This window comes from Phyllobates terribilis, unplaced genomic scaffold (genome assembly GCF_046119375.1).
Source record: "Phyllobates terribilis strain yellow unplaced genomic scaffold, ASM4611937v1 Scaffold_8__6_contigs__length_399053987, whole genome shotgun sequence".
In the NCBI taxonomy this organism is placed as follows: domain Eukaryota; kingdom Metazoa; phylum Chordata; class Amphibia; order Anura; family Dendrobatidae; genus Phyllobates; species Phyllobates terribilis.
The window spans coordinates 270,419,876-270,435,250 of NW_027362768.1; the positions used below are offsets into that span (position 1 = coordinate 270,419,876).

At 48.6% G+C, this 15,375-nt stretch overlaps 1 pseudogene; it reads left to right on the forward strand.

Annotated features, from left to right (window-relative positions):
• Window positions 1–728: 728 nt before the first annotated feature.
• The window catches only part of LOC141157737 (meiotic recombination protein DMC1/LIM15 homolog), a 195,143-nt pseudogene continuing 180,496 nt past the window's right edge, over window positions 729–15,375 (forward strand).

A 15,375-nucleotide genomic window follows, 5' to 3' on the forward strand; every position in this document is an offset into this window, starting at 1 on the left:
CATTGGTACCAGGAGACTGGGTCATGGTCAAGAGACATATATGAGGAGACCACTGGAACCCAGATACAGTGAGCCATTTCACATACTACTGACCCCTGCCACTTCTGTCAAGCTCCAAGGCAAAGATGCTTGGATCAACGCCATCCAGTGAAAAAGGTCCTGATCCCCGGCAGCAGCAAAGATGATGACCCTGCCCCTTTGGACCATGCTGATGGCAATTGCATCCCTTGCCCTAACTCTCAATGAAGTACTAAAAGAGGACTGGGACAACAAACTGATAAGTATCACCAAGTCCTGCTGCGAGATATGGACTCTAAAGACTGTCCTAAGAACTGCTGAATATGCACCCATAGCCCAATATCCTGTAATACTATGTCATATCTCGCAGTGACCCTAACCCCATATGAGGCTTTCAACTATAGCTGTTTCCATGAAGAGACTTTTGATACTTCCGGTTACGCTGGAGGAAACCTCACTAGCAGCCATGTGGTATTGGCCAAGATTGTGAGGTGGGTGGAGAGTCCATGGTTACAGATAAATCTTATGGGTAGCTTAAAACATTGATATGAGCTGGACCTAGTACAAGGTAAATTTATAACACACAGGGTTAAGAAGTTTCCAGTAGGTGAGATTCCAGTAAAGCCTGCGATGCCCACACTCCGAGGACTAGGAAAGGTGTGAGAGCACTTCTATGATTCATGATGATAGACTTTTTCAGAAAAATAACCATGGAGTTTTGGACAATAGTGAGTTCTGGCTTACAGATTCTGCCCAGACTTGTGAACGACTTGACCCATTTAATTACCCTTCTGAGTCTAAGACATGCTGAAGGAATGAGGTTGGTTTTCCAAACAACCGAACTTGGTGTGCCAAACCTCCGATGCAAGGACTTTTGACTTATATACATTGTCTTGGGAGACCAATTGATATCATACCCTGCATATTCCCTAAGGATTTATATCTAGTATGTGGTCACCAGGCCTATAAATGGCTTTTCTCAGGTGCAGAGGGAACCCGCACCTTAGCATGCCTTATGCCTGCTGCATTCATACTTCTGCATGGTGACCTAGATATAAATGCTGTCCCCAAATATTCTCTATACAAATGAGCTGCAGACAACCACCCCAGACGTAATGGTAGACCTCATATAGTGGAAATGGGGATAGGGAATAAGAGTATATTTATTTACCCTTTCATTACATAAATGTTGGTACTGCTAATGAATATAACAGCTAGATCTGGTATATTTGTTATGACATCACTATATAGAGAGATGTGCAAGATAAGACATCATAGCCCGTCAGTTAACACTTCAGCAAAATATCACAGTGCTCCTCCAGTAAACACATATGATGACATTTAAACAAGGTATCCGTCGGTGAACGGGATCTGTCCCCTCCAGGTTCACATAGCATGGGGAAGTAGCTGATGGATAAATTGTCTGTAAATAATAAAAAGGAAGGAATTGTTATGGTAAATATTTATACCTTAATTTGATTATTATTTTAAACAATTAAATCTACCCATATATATTTGATAATTTAATATTTTAATATTAGCTTTATAAGTGTTATTCATAAAAGCATTAACACGGGGCATTGTATGTTATATAGAGCTGTCTTTCTGTTACAGCTTTCCTCTGTTTTTTTTTTCCAGTGCATAGTTAATTGGACAGAGCTAGTTTAATTCAAGGACATCTGCATCAGTTTCCAGAATTTACGACATAGTGATTTCCAATTAAAATACTTTCTGTGTTAGGAAAGGCACGTAGTCATCCCCTTTCTTCTGAGGGTGTAATAAAATACTTGTTGCTTGGGATCTGAGGGCAGACAAGAATTGTACACTCAGACAGTGGCTGTGTGTTATTTTCTTTTCTCCGATGCATCGTATTTATTTTATTTTATTTATTTAATTTGTACCAAAGATGGCAGATTTGGAGATAATTTGTATCTCAATCCAAATTAGCTCTTCTTGTAAGGGGCTACCACGACTTTACCTTTGACAGTCGGGTGCGTGAGACGCCATACATAACAGAATTGTAACTGAAGAAAAGCACGTTTTTCTTTTTTGTTAGTTGAGTGGCATAGGGATGCTTTACCTGATAAGTTATCTAAGGTGAGGTCTAATGTTAAATTGAGATCTCCACATAGAATCACTGTACCCTAGACTATGGGAAGTGCTTTGTCTATTAGGTCAAGTAAGAATTGGGCTTGACTTTGATTATCAGCATATGCATTAATAATTGTGAAGAGCCTGTTTTCAATTCTTAACATTAGATCTCAGTGGGTCCAGTGGCCCCTTGTAGAAGGGGGGTACAGTCATGTGTGGCGCCCCTGATGGTTCAGTCGCCACAGAGGTACTGCATCTCACCCAGAGGTGTGGTATCCCACTCTCAGGTAAGGATAGAGTGCTGCCCGGGACCCTAACACCTGCATCCAACACATCCACTTCAGTAGGGCAGGGCGAGATTGCTCCTAAGGGAGAGCACAGTCCCGGGTCCCTGGCTGGAGTGGAGGGGAACCAAGTGAGGGGGAACCATGTAGTGGGTGTGGGTGGAGGAAGAAGTTCAGGGGAGCACTTGTTAGGAAGATATAAAAGAGGGAACCATCTTGGAAAGTGAGGAGAGTCCGAGAAGCCAGTCTGAGAAGGAGGAGTAGAGGGAGCAGGGGCTCTGCACGAGCTCTGCACCAGTGCGGGCCTAGCCAGGGAGGCCCAAGACTGAGGAGAGGAAGAAAGAGAGAGGAGCAGGAAGGAAGGCTCCAGGAGGAACGAGGGGATTCTAGGGGTACGGGCAGTGCTGGAGGCCACCCGTACGCCCGAATCTACCTGGTGTGGAAGGATCAAGCCACAGAGGGGACCGGCTCCTAAACTAGTGGAGAACTACAAGGCTCAGCTAGAAACCGGAGGCTGCTGTACTTGAAAGGTGCAGTGGCCACAACCACAATTACATCGCCGAAAAGGTGGCCACAGAGGGTCCAGGGGACTGCAGGTCGCCCGACAAGACCCGAGGCTACCGGATTGGGACACTGATTGTGAGACGTAGGGCAGGAGGGCGAGAGCCAGCGCAGAAAGATGACTGAGGAAGGCACATAGAAAGGGGTCCTGTCAGGCACTCTTGAACCACCTGAGGGATTGCTGAACCCCATACCTGGTGAACGCAGCGCGACGTGGGAAGTTACACCGGTACCTGTAACTTGGATTGCAACAACTGTGAGTAAAACCTGAAGACTGCACTCCATTGTCTCCATGAATTACTGCTGCACCATCACCCCCTGCACTACACAGCACTACAACGCCCAGAAACATCCATAACATCTCAGTACAGCCCTGGAGCTAAGCTCTACCTGTGGAGAGCTAAACCAACTCTGCTGCATTTACACCAGCTCCAGAGGACCTGCTCCGCAGCGGTGGCTCCATATAGACGCATACCACAGGTGGCGTCACAAATAATATTGAGCGAGCACTAAAATGCTCGGGTGCTCGAAGCTCGGGCCAAGCTCACCGTGACACTCGGGTGCTCGACCCGAGCAACGAGCCCAATGTTAGTCTATGGGAGACCCGAGCATTTTTGCGGCAGCACCACCCGGCAATCTGTAGAAAGCCTAAAAAGTGCCCAAGACAATAGTGACAGTGCTCAAATGACATGGGGACAGCATGGGGATCGCCCCAGGAAGCATTTCTGACCCCCAGGTCACTGTTGTCAATAACATGGTCAGAGGTATTAAGCCACTTTTACGGGCTCACAATAAAACGTTCAAAAACTAAACTGAAACTGCTTTCCTGTGAAATATGTTAAGGAAGTTCCTTTCCAGGGTAAAGACTTGTGTATAAGGTAAAATAAATAGCCAAAAACAAAAATACTCCTCCACACCTTGGGCTATGTTCACAAGTAGCATTTTTTATGCATTTTTGCACTTTTGTATTGCTTTCAACCGTGACAAATGCATTCACCAGGAAATGTCATTTTAACATTTTACAACCTTATCTGGCCATGTGCTGTGTGACACATGCATACAGTGCTGAAAAGACATGAGAACAGCATGGGGAAGACCCCTGGAAGCATCTCCGACACCCAGGTCACTGCCTAAAAGTGTGCCCATCAAAAGTGATCCTTGCCGCATCAGAAGATGCAGACTTGCAACTATCCCCGTGCAAGTCCTTGTCCCAGGGTAGTGTTCAATTGTACCTCCCCCATTCTCTGCCACCCACCCCCAGGCTGCAATACCATACTGCTTGCTTGCTTGCACTTGAAATTGGGCCTTTTAGGCATGTGGAGGCGGAATCTGGCCACCACGTCATGGCTGCGTCGGCGGCCTGGTATCCATACTCAGTCCCCAGCCGCCTGGCGGCCGGGTGTCCACGCTTGGTCTCCAGTCGCCAGGGGGCGGCCGGGTGTCCATACTTGGTCCCCAGCCGCTCTGCGGCCGGGTGCCCACACATGGTCCCCAGCCGCCTGGGGGCGGCCAGGTGTCCATAAGCGGTCCCCAGCCGCCCCTATTTGAAGGACAGCCTAACCACAAACACGTGGACAAGTGAATGTGGCCAGGGATGGTCCATCTCACTGACGCCTTCACACTGGGTTAATATTGTGGAAGCCAGGACACAGTTGGACAATGAGATGCAACACGTCCTTCAGAAATAGAGGATTGCGGGTCCTGGGTCACTCAGGCTTAAACACAAAGTTCAGAAGGTTGACAGCAGCAGTAGTGGGCCTTCTACACAGCGAGTAAATTATTCATGATCATGAGGCCATCCATCTCCTTAGCTTTCTGTTCCTTGGAATGCAAGCGCATGTATGTAGTAGCTTCTAGGCCTGAGGTGGTCAGCGTTTTGGCGCATATCCTACCTCCTCCGAGGATTGCTGGATGTTTTCCTGCTACTATCCCAGTTCTATGACTCCCGTTAAAACAAAGCTTCAGGTGATGAATGATGGATGAGGTGGTGGCAAAGAAGAAAGAGCAGGATGAACCCGGACCATTCAAATCAATATCAGGCCAGTCAACCACACATGTCTTGTAGGATATGGTTCTGGACCAAAAGGAGCAGTTCGGCTACACAGTTATAGGGCATACAGTGAGTGCAATGCCTACCAAAAATTTCAAGGCACTCCAATGCCCCTTGGAAGTGACATGGAGGTCAGAGGGCCTTAAATAAACCATTTTTTCCATTTATAGCAACTGGGTCTCCTGTACACTGTTGGCCTAAGCAGTGAATGGAAGGCTTTCCAAAAATTATGTGAAACTGTTATGCCCCTTGAAACAGACGCGGATTACAGCGTACTAAAAACCTTCTACCCATTATTGGGGAGTGGGTCTCCCTTAGTGTTCACCTATGCATTGAAAAGCAAAAGCTGACTAAAATTAGGAGGAAATGCATTGCCCGTTGGAAGAGTCGTGGAGGTTAGAGTTAATTAAAAACAACATTTCAATGCTCCTTGGAAGAGCTGTGGAGTTCAGAGTGGTTTAACAAGACGATTTTAATGCCCCTTGGAAGAGACGTGGAGGTCACAGTAGCTTAACAAGACGGTTTTAATGCCCCTTGGAAGAGTGGTGGAGGTTACAATGGAATAAAAAGACAATATCAATGCCCATTGGAAGAGTGGTGGAGGTCGCAGTAGCTTAACAAGACTGTTTTAATGCCCCTTGGAAGAGTGGTGGAGGTCGCAGTGGAATAAAAAGACAATATCAATGATCCTTGGAAGAGTGGTGGAGGTCGCAGTGGAATAAAAAGACAATATCAATGCCCCATGGTAGAGACGTGGAGGTCACAGTAGCTTAACAAGACGGTTTTAATGCCCTTTGGAAGAGACGTGGAGGTCACAGTAGCTTAACAAGACGGTTTTAATGCCCCTTGGAAGAAAGGTGGATGTCACAGTAGCTTAACAAGACGGTTTTAATGCCCTTTGGAAGAGACGTGAAGGTCACAGTAGCTTAACAAGACGGTTTTAATGCCCCTTGGAAGAGTGGTGAAGATCGCAGTGGAATAAAAAGACAATATAATGCCCCATGGAAGAGACGTGGAGGTCTCAGTAGCTTAACAAGACGGTTTTAATGCCCCTTGGAAGAAACGTGGAGGTCACAGTAACTTAACAAGACGGTTTTAATGCCCCTTGGAAGAGTTGTGGAGGTTGCAGTAGCTTAACAAGACGGTTTTAATGCCCCTTGGAAGAGTGGTGGAGGTCGCAGTGGAATAAAAAGACAATATCAAAGATCCTTGGAAGAGTGGTGGAGGTCGCAGTGGAATAAAAAGACAAAATCAATGCCCCATGGAAAAGACGTGGAGGTCACAGTAGCTTAACAAGACGGTTTTAATGCCCTTTGGAAGAGACGTGGAGGTCCCAGTAGCTTAACAAGACGGTTTTAATGCCCTTTGGAAGAGACGTGGAGGTCACAGTAGCTTAACAAGACAGTTTTAATGCCCCTTGGAAGAGACGTGGAGGTCACAGTAGCTTAACAAGACAGTGTTAATGCCCCTTGGAAGAGGGGTGGAGGTCGCAGTGGAATAAAAAGGCAATATCAATGCCCCTTGGAAGAGTGGTGGAGGTCGCAGTGGAATAAAAAGACAATATCAATGCCCCTTGGAAGAGTGGTGGAGGTCATAGTGGAATAAAAAGACAATATCAATGCCCCGTGGAAGAGACGTGGAGGTCACAGTAGCTTACAAAATGCCCCTTGGAAGAGACGTGGAGGTCACAGTAGCTTAACAAGACAGTTTTAATGCCCCTTGGAAGAGACGTGGAGGTCACAGTAGCTTAACAAGACGGTTTTAATGCCCCTTGGAAGAGTGGTGGAGGTCACAGTGGAATAAAAAGACAATATCAATGCCCCTTGGAAGAGTGTTGGAGGTCGCAGTGGAATAAAAAGACAATATCAATGCCCCTTGGAAGAGTGGTGGAGGTTACAGTGGAATAAAAAGACAGTATCAATGCCCCTTGGAAGAGTGGTGGAGGTGGCAGCAGCTTAACAACATGGTTTTAATGCCCCTTGGAAGAGTGGTGGAGGTCGCAGTGGAATAAAAAGACAATATCAATGCCCCTTGGAAGAGTGGTGGAGGTCGCAGTGGAATAAAAAGACAATATCAATGCCCCCTGGAAGAATGGTGGAGGTCGCAGTGGAATAAAAAGACAATATCAATGCCCCGTGGAAGAGACGTGGAGGTCACAGTAGCTTAACAAGACGGTTTTAATGCCCCTTGGAAGAGACATGGAGGTCACAGTAGCTTAACAAGACAGTTTTAATGCCCCTTGGAAAAGACGTGGAGGTCACAGTAGCTTAACAAGACTGTTTTAATGCCCCTTGGAAAAGACGTGGAGGTCACAGTAGCTTAACAAGATGGTTTTAATGCCCCTTGGAAGAGTGGTGGAAGTCGCAGTGGAATAAAAAGACAATATCAATGCCCCTTGGAAGAGACGTGGAGGTCACAGTAGCTTAACAAGACAGTTTTAATGCCCCTTGGAAAAGACGTGGAGGTCACAGTAGCTTAACAAGACGGTTTTAATGCCCCTTGGAAGAGTGGTGGAGGTCACAGTCGAATAAAAAGACAATATCAATGCCCCTTGGAAGAGTGGTGGAGGTCGCAGTGGAATAAAAAGATAATATTAATGCCCCTTGGAAGAGTGGTGGAGGTTACAGTGGAATAAAAAGACAATATCAATGCCCCTTGGAAGAGTGGTGGAGGTTGCAGTAGCTTAACAAGATGGTTTTAATGCCCCTTGGAAGAGTGGTGGAGGTCGCAGTGTAATAAAAAGACAATATCAATGCCCCTTGGACGAGTGGTGGAGGTCGCAGTGGAATAAAAAGACAATATCAATGCCCCTTGGAAGAGTGGTGGAGGTCGCAGTGGAATAAAAAGACAATATCAATGCCCCGTGGAAGAGACGTGGAGGTCACAGTAGCTTAACAAGACGGTTTTAATGCCCCTTGGAAGAGACGTGGAGGTCACAGTAGCTTAGCAAGACAGTTTTAATGCCCCTTGGAAAAGACCTGGAGGTCACAGTAGCTTAACAAGATGGTTTTAATGCCCCTTGGAAAGACGTGGAGGTCACAGTAGCTTAACAAGACGGTTTTAATGCCCCTTGGAAGAGTGGTGGAAGTCGCAGTGGAATAAAAAGACAATATCAATGCCCCTTGGAATAGTGGTGGAGGTCGCAGTGGAATAAAAAGACAATATCAATGCCCCTTGGAAGAGACGTGTAGGTCACAGTAGCTTAACAAGACGGTTTTAATGCCCCTTGGAAGAGTGGTGGAGGTCGCACTGGAATAAAAAGACAATATCAATGCCCCTTGGAAGAGTGGTGGAGGTCGCAGTAGCTTAACAAGACGGTTTTAATGCCCCTTGGAAGAGTGGTGGAGGTCGCAGTGGAATAAAAAGACAATATCAATGCCCCGTGGAAGAGACGTGGAGGTCACAGTAGCTTAACAAGACGGTTTTAATGCCCCTTGGAAGAGACGTGGAGGTCACAGTAGCTTAGCAAGACAGTTTTAATGCCCCTTGGAAAAGACCTGGAGGTCACAGTAGCTTAACAAGATGGTTTTAATGCCCCTTGGAAAGACGTGGAGGTCACAGTAGCTTAACAAGACGGTTTTAATGCCCCTTGGAAGAGTGGTGGAAGTCGCAGTGGAATAAAAAGACAACATCAATGCCCCTTGGAATAGTGGTGGAGGTCGCAGTGGAATAAAAAGACAATATCAATGCCCCTTGGAAGAGACGTGTAGGTCACAGTAGCTTAACAAGACGGTTTTAATGCCCCTTGGAAGAGTGGTGGAGGTCGCACTGGAATAAAAAGACAATATCAATGCCCCTTGGAAGAGTGGTGGAGGTCGCAGTAGCTTAACAAGACGGTTTTAATGCCCCTTGGAAGAGTGGTGGAGGTCGCAGTGGAATAAAAAGACAATATCAAGGCCCCATGGAAGAGACGTGGAGGTCACAGTAGCTTAACAAGACGGTTTTAATGCCCCTTGGAAGAGACGTGGAGGTCACAGTAGCTTAACAAGACGGTTTTAATGCCCCTTGGAAGAGTGGTGGAGGTCGCAGTGGAATAAAAAGACAATATCAATGCCCCATGGAAGAGACGTGGAGGTCACAGTAGCTTAAGAAGACGGTTTTAATGCCCCTTGGAAGAGACGTGGAGGTCACAGTAGCTTAACAAGATGGTTTTAATTCCCCTTACAAGAGCCATGCAGTACAGGATATTAAAAACATTATTTCCATTATTGGGGAGTGGGTCTCCCACAGTCTATGCCTATGGCTTCCAAACAAAAGCTGCCAAAAATTAGGACAGAGGAACCTGCAATGCTGGCAACACGGACCACAGTCACCCTGGTTGTATAGTGGTCGTGTACGCTGGGGATAAGGAGAAGAGCAAAAAACAGGCGAAATGAGGAAGCGTATACCCATGTGTGGGTGTGAAGCGGTGCATGGGAATACACCTCCTTAAACAACACAGTGGATTTGACTTTATGTTACTCTGCTGTCATTTGGTGGTGATGAAAATTCTGGCCAATCCAGCCCTTGTTCATTTTGATAAGGGTCAGCTTGTCAGCATTGTCATTTGACAGGCTTATCAGTTATAATTCCCCCAGCGGCACTAAAAACACGCTCCGATAACATAGGCAGGGCAGGCCAGGACCTCCAAGGTGTACAGAGCGAGTTCATTCCAAGTGTCCAGCTTGGATACCCAATAATTAAAAGGCACAGAGGAATCACGGAGGACGCTGGTACGGTCGGCAAGGTACTCCCTCACCATCTTTTGAAACTTTCCACTCCTTGTGAGAGTACCCCGTACCTCAGGGCCTGTAAGATGGGCGGGTCTCAGAAAACTGTCCCAGAACATTGACAGTGTTCCCCTGCCTCTGCTGGATTGGAGTTGCGTCTCTCTCGCCTGTACGCCTTGGTTGGTCAATGAACTGTGACCTCTGCCGCTAGCGTGTTCAGATGGGAATTTTTTTAACATTTCTGCAGCAAGGGCCTTCTGGTACTGCCCCATTTTTGTAGACCTCTCCACCTCAGGAATAAGAGAGTGAAAGTTCCCCGTGTAGCGGGGGTCTAAAAGTGTCACCAACCAGTAATGACTGTCACCCAACATTTTGACAACGCGAGGGTCATGGTTAAGGCAGCGTAACAAAGTCAGCCATGCGTGCCAGACTGGTAACGGCCAAGACTTTCGTGTCCTCACCAAGATGACGGCTGACCATGCTCTCCTCCTCCTCCTCCCCCCTGTCCTCAGGCCACCCACGTTGAACCGACGGTATGACAGTTGTACAGGTACTACCGTCTACAGCGCATGATACCAGCTCCTGTTCTTCCTCCTCCTCCTCTCCCTCATTGTCCCCCAATGCACGTTGGGATGAGATGAGGCTGGGCTGTGTGTAATCGCCTGCTATGGGTTCTTGATCCATCTCATCATACTCTGGCTGCAATGCCTCCTCTTTAATTCTCTGCAGAGAGCGTTGCACAAGACAGACAAGTGGGATGCTGACGCTAATGATGGAGTCATCGCCACTCACCATCTTGGTGGACTCCTCAAAGTTTGTCAGGATGGTACATATGTCAGACATCCAGGTCCACTCCTGAGGGCTTATATGTGGAGTCTGACCTGAATATTGACGGCCTTGTTGCAGCTGGTACTCCACAACTGCTCTCTTCTGCTCACAAATTCTTTGCAACATGTGGAGGGTAGAGTTCCAATGTGTGGGAACATCACACACCAGTCGGTGTGCCGGAAGCTTCAAACGCTGCTGTAACACAGCAAGGGCAGTGGAAGCTGTAGCCGACTTCCAAAAATGAGCTGACAGGCGGCGTACTTTGACGAGCAGATTTGGCAACTCGGGGTACGATTTAAGAAACCGCTGAACCACAAGATTAAGCACATGAGCCAGGCATGGTACGTGTGTGATCTCACCTCGCCTCAGAGCCGCCACCAGGTTACGGCCATTGTACCACACTACCATGCCTGCATGTAGGTTCAGCGGTCTCAGCCACAGATCTGCCTGCTCTTTCACAGCTGTCCACATCTCACAAGCAGTGTGAGGTTTATCACCTAAGCTTATGAGTTTCAGCACAGCCTGTTGCCGCTTGGTTGAGGCAGTACTGCAGTGCTTCCAGCTTGTTGATGATGTGGTGATATCTGAGATGGAGGCTGAACATGAGGAGGAGGAGGATTATATACAGTAGCTGTACACTGTGGGGGAACTCTGACTGACATAGGGCCAGCAATCCTCGGTGTGGGGAGGATGTGTTCCGTCCCAAGATCCGACTGGGTCCTGGCTTCCACTATGTTTACCCAGTGTGCTGTCACGGAGATGTACCGTCCCTGGCCACAAACACCTGTCCACGTGTCCGTTGTCAGGTGGACTCTCCAAGTAACTGCATTGTTGAGGGCGCGGCAGATGTTTTGGGACACGTGCTTGTGTAGTGCGGGGATGGCACACCGGGCAAAATAGTGTCGGCTCGGGACCGAGTACCGAGGGATGGCCACCGCCATAAGGTTGCGGAAGGATTCCGTTTCCACCAGCCTAAAAGGCAGCATTTCCAACGCAAGCAGTCGTGAAATGTGCGAATTTAGGACTGTGGCCTGTGGGGCGTTGGCTGCGAATTTGCACTTTCGTTCAAAGCTCTGGGATAAGGACAATTGAACGCTGCGGTGGGATGTGGACGTGGATGTTGATGCTGTTTCTTGAGAAACTGCCATAACAAGTGAAGACTGAGAGGAGGGGGCATTTTTGCATGCTGAATGGACAGGGGATAGCCTTGCACGCACAACAGGGGGTTCTCTTACAGGCACAACAGCGGAAGAAGCAATGGTGACACCCGCTGACACTGGTCGTGGACCCTGGGGTTCGCCCCACAAAGTCGAGTGCTTTGCTGCCATATGCCTGATCATGCTGGTGGTGGTTAGGCTGATAGTTTTGTCACCCCTGCTGATGCTGGCCTGGCAGGTGGTACTGTAGCGCCCCGAGGGTTCGGCCGCTACAGGGGTATAGCACCTCTGCCAGAGGTGTGGTATTCCACTCCCAGGTAAGGATGGAGTATGGACCCGGTCTCAGTTAGCTGCATATAGCACACTCACCCCATTTCCGAGGGACAGCTCAACGGTACTCCCATTAGACAGAAATGCAGGTACGACAGACCATGTCCCTGGCTGGAGTGGGGAGGGGGGAGGAATACCCAGTGATGTAGGAGCAGATAGGGGTTGGTTCCTGAGCGTAGGTAGGAGCCCATTGGTTGCTGGTCACCTGGGCTCATGGCTAGAGGGAGGTATATAAGGTGGGCACCATCTTAGATCAGGGTTCAGTTCAGTCTGTGCGGAGAGAGGAGAAGACAGGGAGTAGAGGCTCTGTAGGAGCTCTACTCCAGAGTGGGCCTAGTGAGAGGCTGAGGAGGAGAGTGGAGAGAGAGAGGAGGTGAAGGGGAGCTGGGGTTACGTCTCAGCCCAGCTCCACGAGAAAGGAGAAGGAGAAACAGAAAAGAGGAGGAAGAGACAGAGGAACAGAGGGGCTCAGGAACAAGAAGGTGGAAGGGACCCTAAGAACCCACGAGAATACAGGCTGAAGGGTCAGACAGATTAAGGGTGCCGGATCCCAAGTTGGTGGAGGAGAAACTACCCTCAGCCAAAGACCGGACGTCGTGATCATTTATTGGTGCGACACCTCATTAAACCTGCTAGGAAGGCACCATATAGAACAGCGGGGAACGGGATCCACGTTTACCCGCACAAGTTCTCGGCAGCTGGACAAAAGTGGGTCACTGGTGAGGCAGGCTAGAGGAAGGATTGAAGGGGGTCCTGAGCCATACTTCTGAGCTGCCTGGGAGTTGACTGAGCCCCTCACCTGGTGGACGCAGCACGGCTTGGGCAGTCATTGCCAGCTGAAGTGACTTGGATATTAACCGTGAGTAAAGACCCTGGACTGCAGTACGTTGTCTGTGTGCTTTTTCGCTCCTCCGGCACTACCGGTACTGGGACTCTCACCACCATCACCCCCACCATCCACTACACTGCCCTGGGGCCGCACTCTTCCCGTGGGGAGTCACACCATCCCAGCTGCATACATCATCAGCCCCAGCGGACTGCCTTGCAGCGGCAGTTCCTAATAACCGCAATCCACGGGTGGCGTAGTCGGACATTATCAACAGCACATAGCAGACTACCATTGGTCTGACCACCCTGAGCCACGGAGCCGGGTTGCCACTACTACCCCCATCGTCTCCCTATTGCCCGGATCCGAGTGCCCCACGGCCCAGGGGGCGAGTCAGTACAAATGGCCTTTTTGGGGTTATCAGCAGAGTCTTTAAAAAACTCCAGACTCTGGAAGACCTACCGGTTGTACTGGCAACGTCCCTCGTGTTGGTGTTACGGGGAACAGTTGCCCGCCTTCTGTCTGCGGCCACCACACTGCTTCTTCCTGCCTGTTGGGGTACTCTGCCTCCCTCCCCCTGTGTGCTGCTGGCCTCGCTCTGCGTGTCCTCCTGCCACTTCGGGTCAGTTACTAGATCATCCACCACCTCCTCCTCTTCCACTTCCGCACCACGGTCCTCCTCCTCATTTCGTGGCAATTGTGTCTCGTCATCGTCCACCTCTTGTGACAAATTACCAGCGTCGTCTTTCTGTGGCTGTGGCTGTTCAAATATTTGGCCATCGCTACATGAGATCTCCTCTTCCACCACTTCAAGCGGAGCAGGCGAGGGGCACAAATATGGAAATGGACCAGTGAACAGCTCTTCAGACTGTCCAACTGTGGGATCAGTTGCTGTCTGACGACAGGGAGGAAGGAGCATCAGGGTGAGGAGGAGTATGCAGTCGAGACTCACGGCTACTAAGACTTGACCGTGTGGAAGACAGACCGGAGGTGGTGGTGCCCAGGTAACTGGAAGTATTCTGCTATCCAATTAATATCCTGTTCACACTGATCAGTTCGCAATAGTGGTGCTGTTGTGTGCTTCCCTAGTAATTCGGTCAAGAACTGGGAGCGAGAAGATGTGGCTGTTGGTTGTGGCACATTTTCACCTTGGCCACGGCCCCATCCTCTGCACGCACCATCACCAGAACGTCCAGTTCCACGTCCCTTGCCATGCACCTTGCCCATTGTAAATGAAGTAAAATAGCTTACACTCGCACTATCAATGGCAAAAGGGTCATAAAAAGGAGATTTGAACCGTGGAAGAGGAAAACCACAGTTCTAGTTCTCTGGCCTTACACCAGACTCTTTTAAACAGATATATTGGTGTCTGAATAGTCAGCGAGACACTGAAAATGTTTTTTTTATGCAAAAAAGTGGAGAATACAGAGATTTGAACCGTGGAACTGCAAAACCACAGTTATAATTTCCTGGTGTATACCAGACTTGTTAAAATAGATATATTTGTGTCTGAACAGTCAGCGACACACTCAAACTGTTTTTTTTTTATGGAAAAAAAGGCAAGCAGGTTGATAACACCCAGATTTGAACCGTGGAAGAGGAAAAACACAGTTCTATTTCTCTGGCCTACACCAGACTCTTTTAAACAGATATATTGGTGTCTAAACAGTCAGCGAGACACTGAAAATGGTTTTTTTTTTATGCAAAAAAAGACAAAAAAGGGTAGAATACAGAGATTTGAACCGTGGAACTGCAAAACCACAGTTATAATTTCCTGGTGTATACCAGACTTGTTAAAATAGATATGTGGCACCCCAGAGGGTCTGGTTGCCACAGTGGTAGTAATACCATGTCTGGGAGCAAAACAGGAGTTTCTTGGTCAGGGAACACACTATAGGCAACACCTCCTGCTCCAGACCAGAAAAGGGGAGGATCCTGCCCTATATAACTGGATCTGGAGGTGGGGTTGAGTCTGAGTCTGTTCAGTGTGAGGAGTCAAGCAGGACACTAAGGAGCAAGTGACGCGCCCCCTGGGCTGTGTGTGTTTTGGGATACCCGGAACCGGACCCATTGTGGATGCTGGGGGGTTGTAGTCCTTGCGTGGCGAGGACCCGGTCCCGTGGCTCAGGGCAGTCAACTCCAATGGTCAATTGGCAGCTTAACAGGTCTTGCTCTCATTAGGTAAGCCGGGGTGCAGTTGGTAGAACCCACTGGGATATGGTTATACAAGTCCATCAGAACCGGCAGTTTCTCAGGCCACAGGCTGCGTTCCTCCAGGGGCAACGTCTTGAGCAGGTCCAGTACTACCTGGTTCATTTTCTATTCTATTTACTATTCTGTGCGTTGGCTCCTGCAGATTCTGTAGACTGGGGCGCCTCCTCTTGGTGATAAGTGATAGCAGGGCGCCTGGAGGCCGCAACACCACCGGGTACGGGTTCTCGGAGTACCCGGATGGCTCTGTCCTTAAACTGTGCAAAGTCTAACCCAGGGTTCTGCAGGGCCATCAGGCGTAACTGAGTTC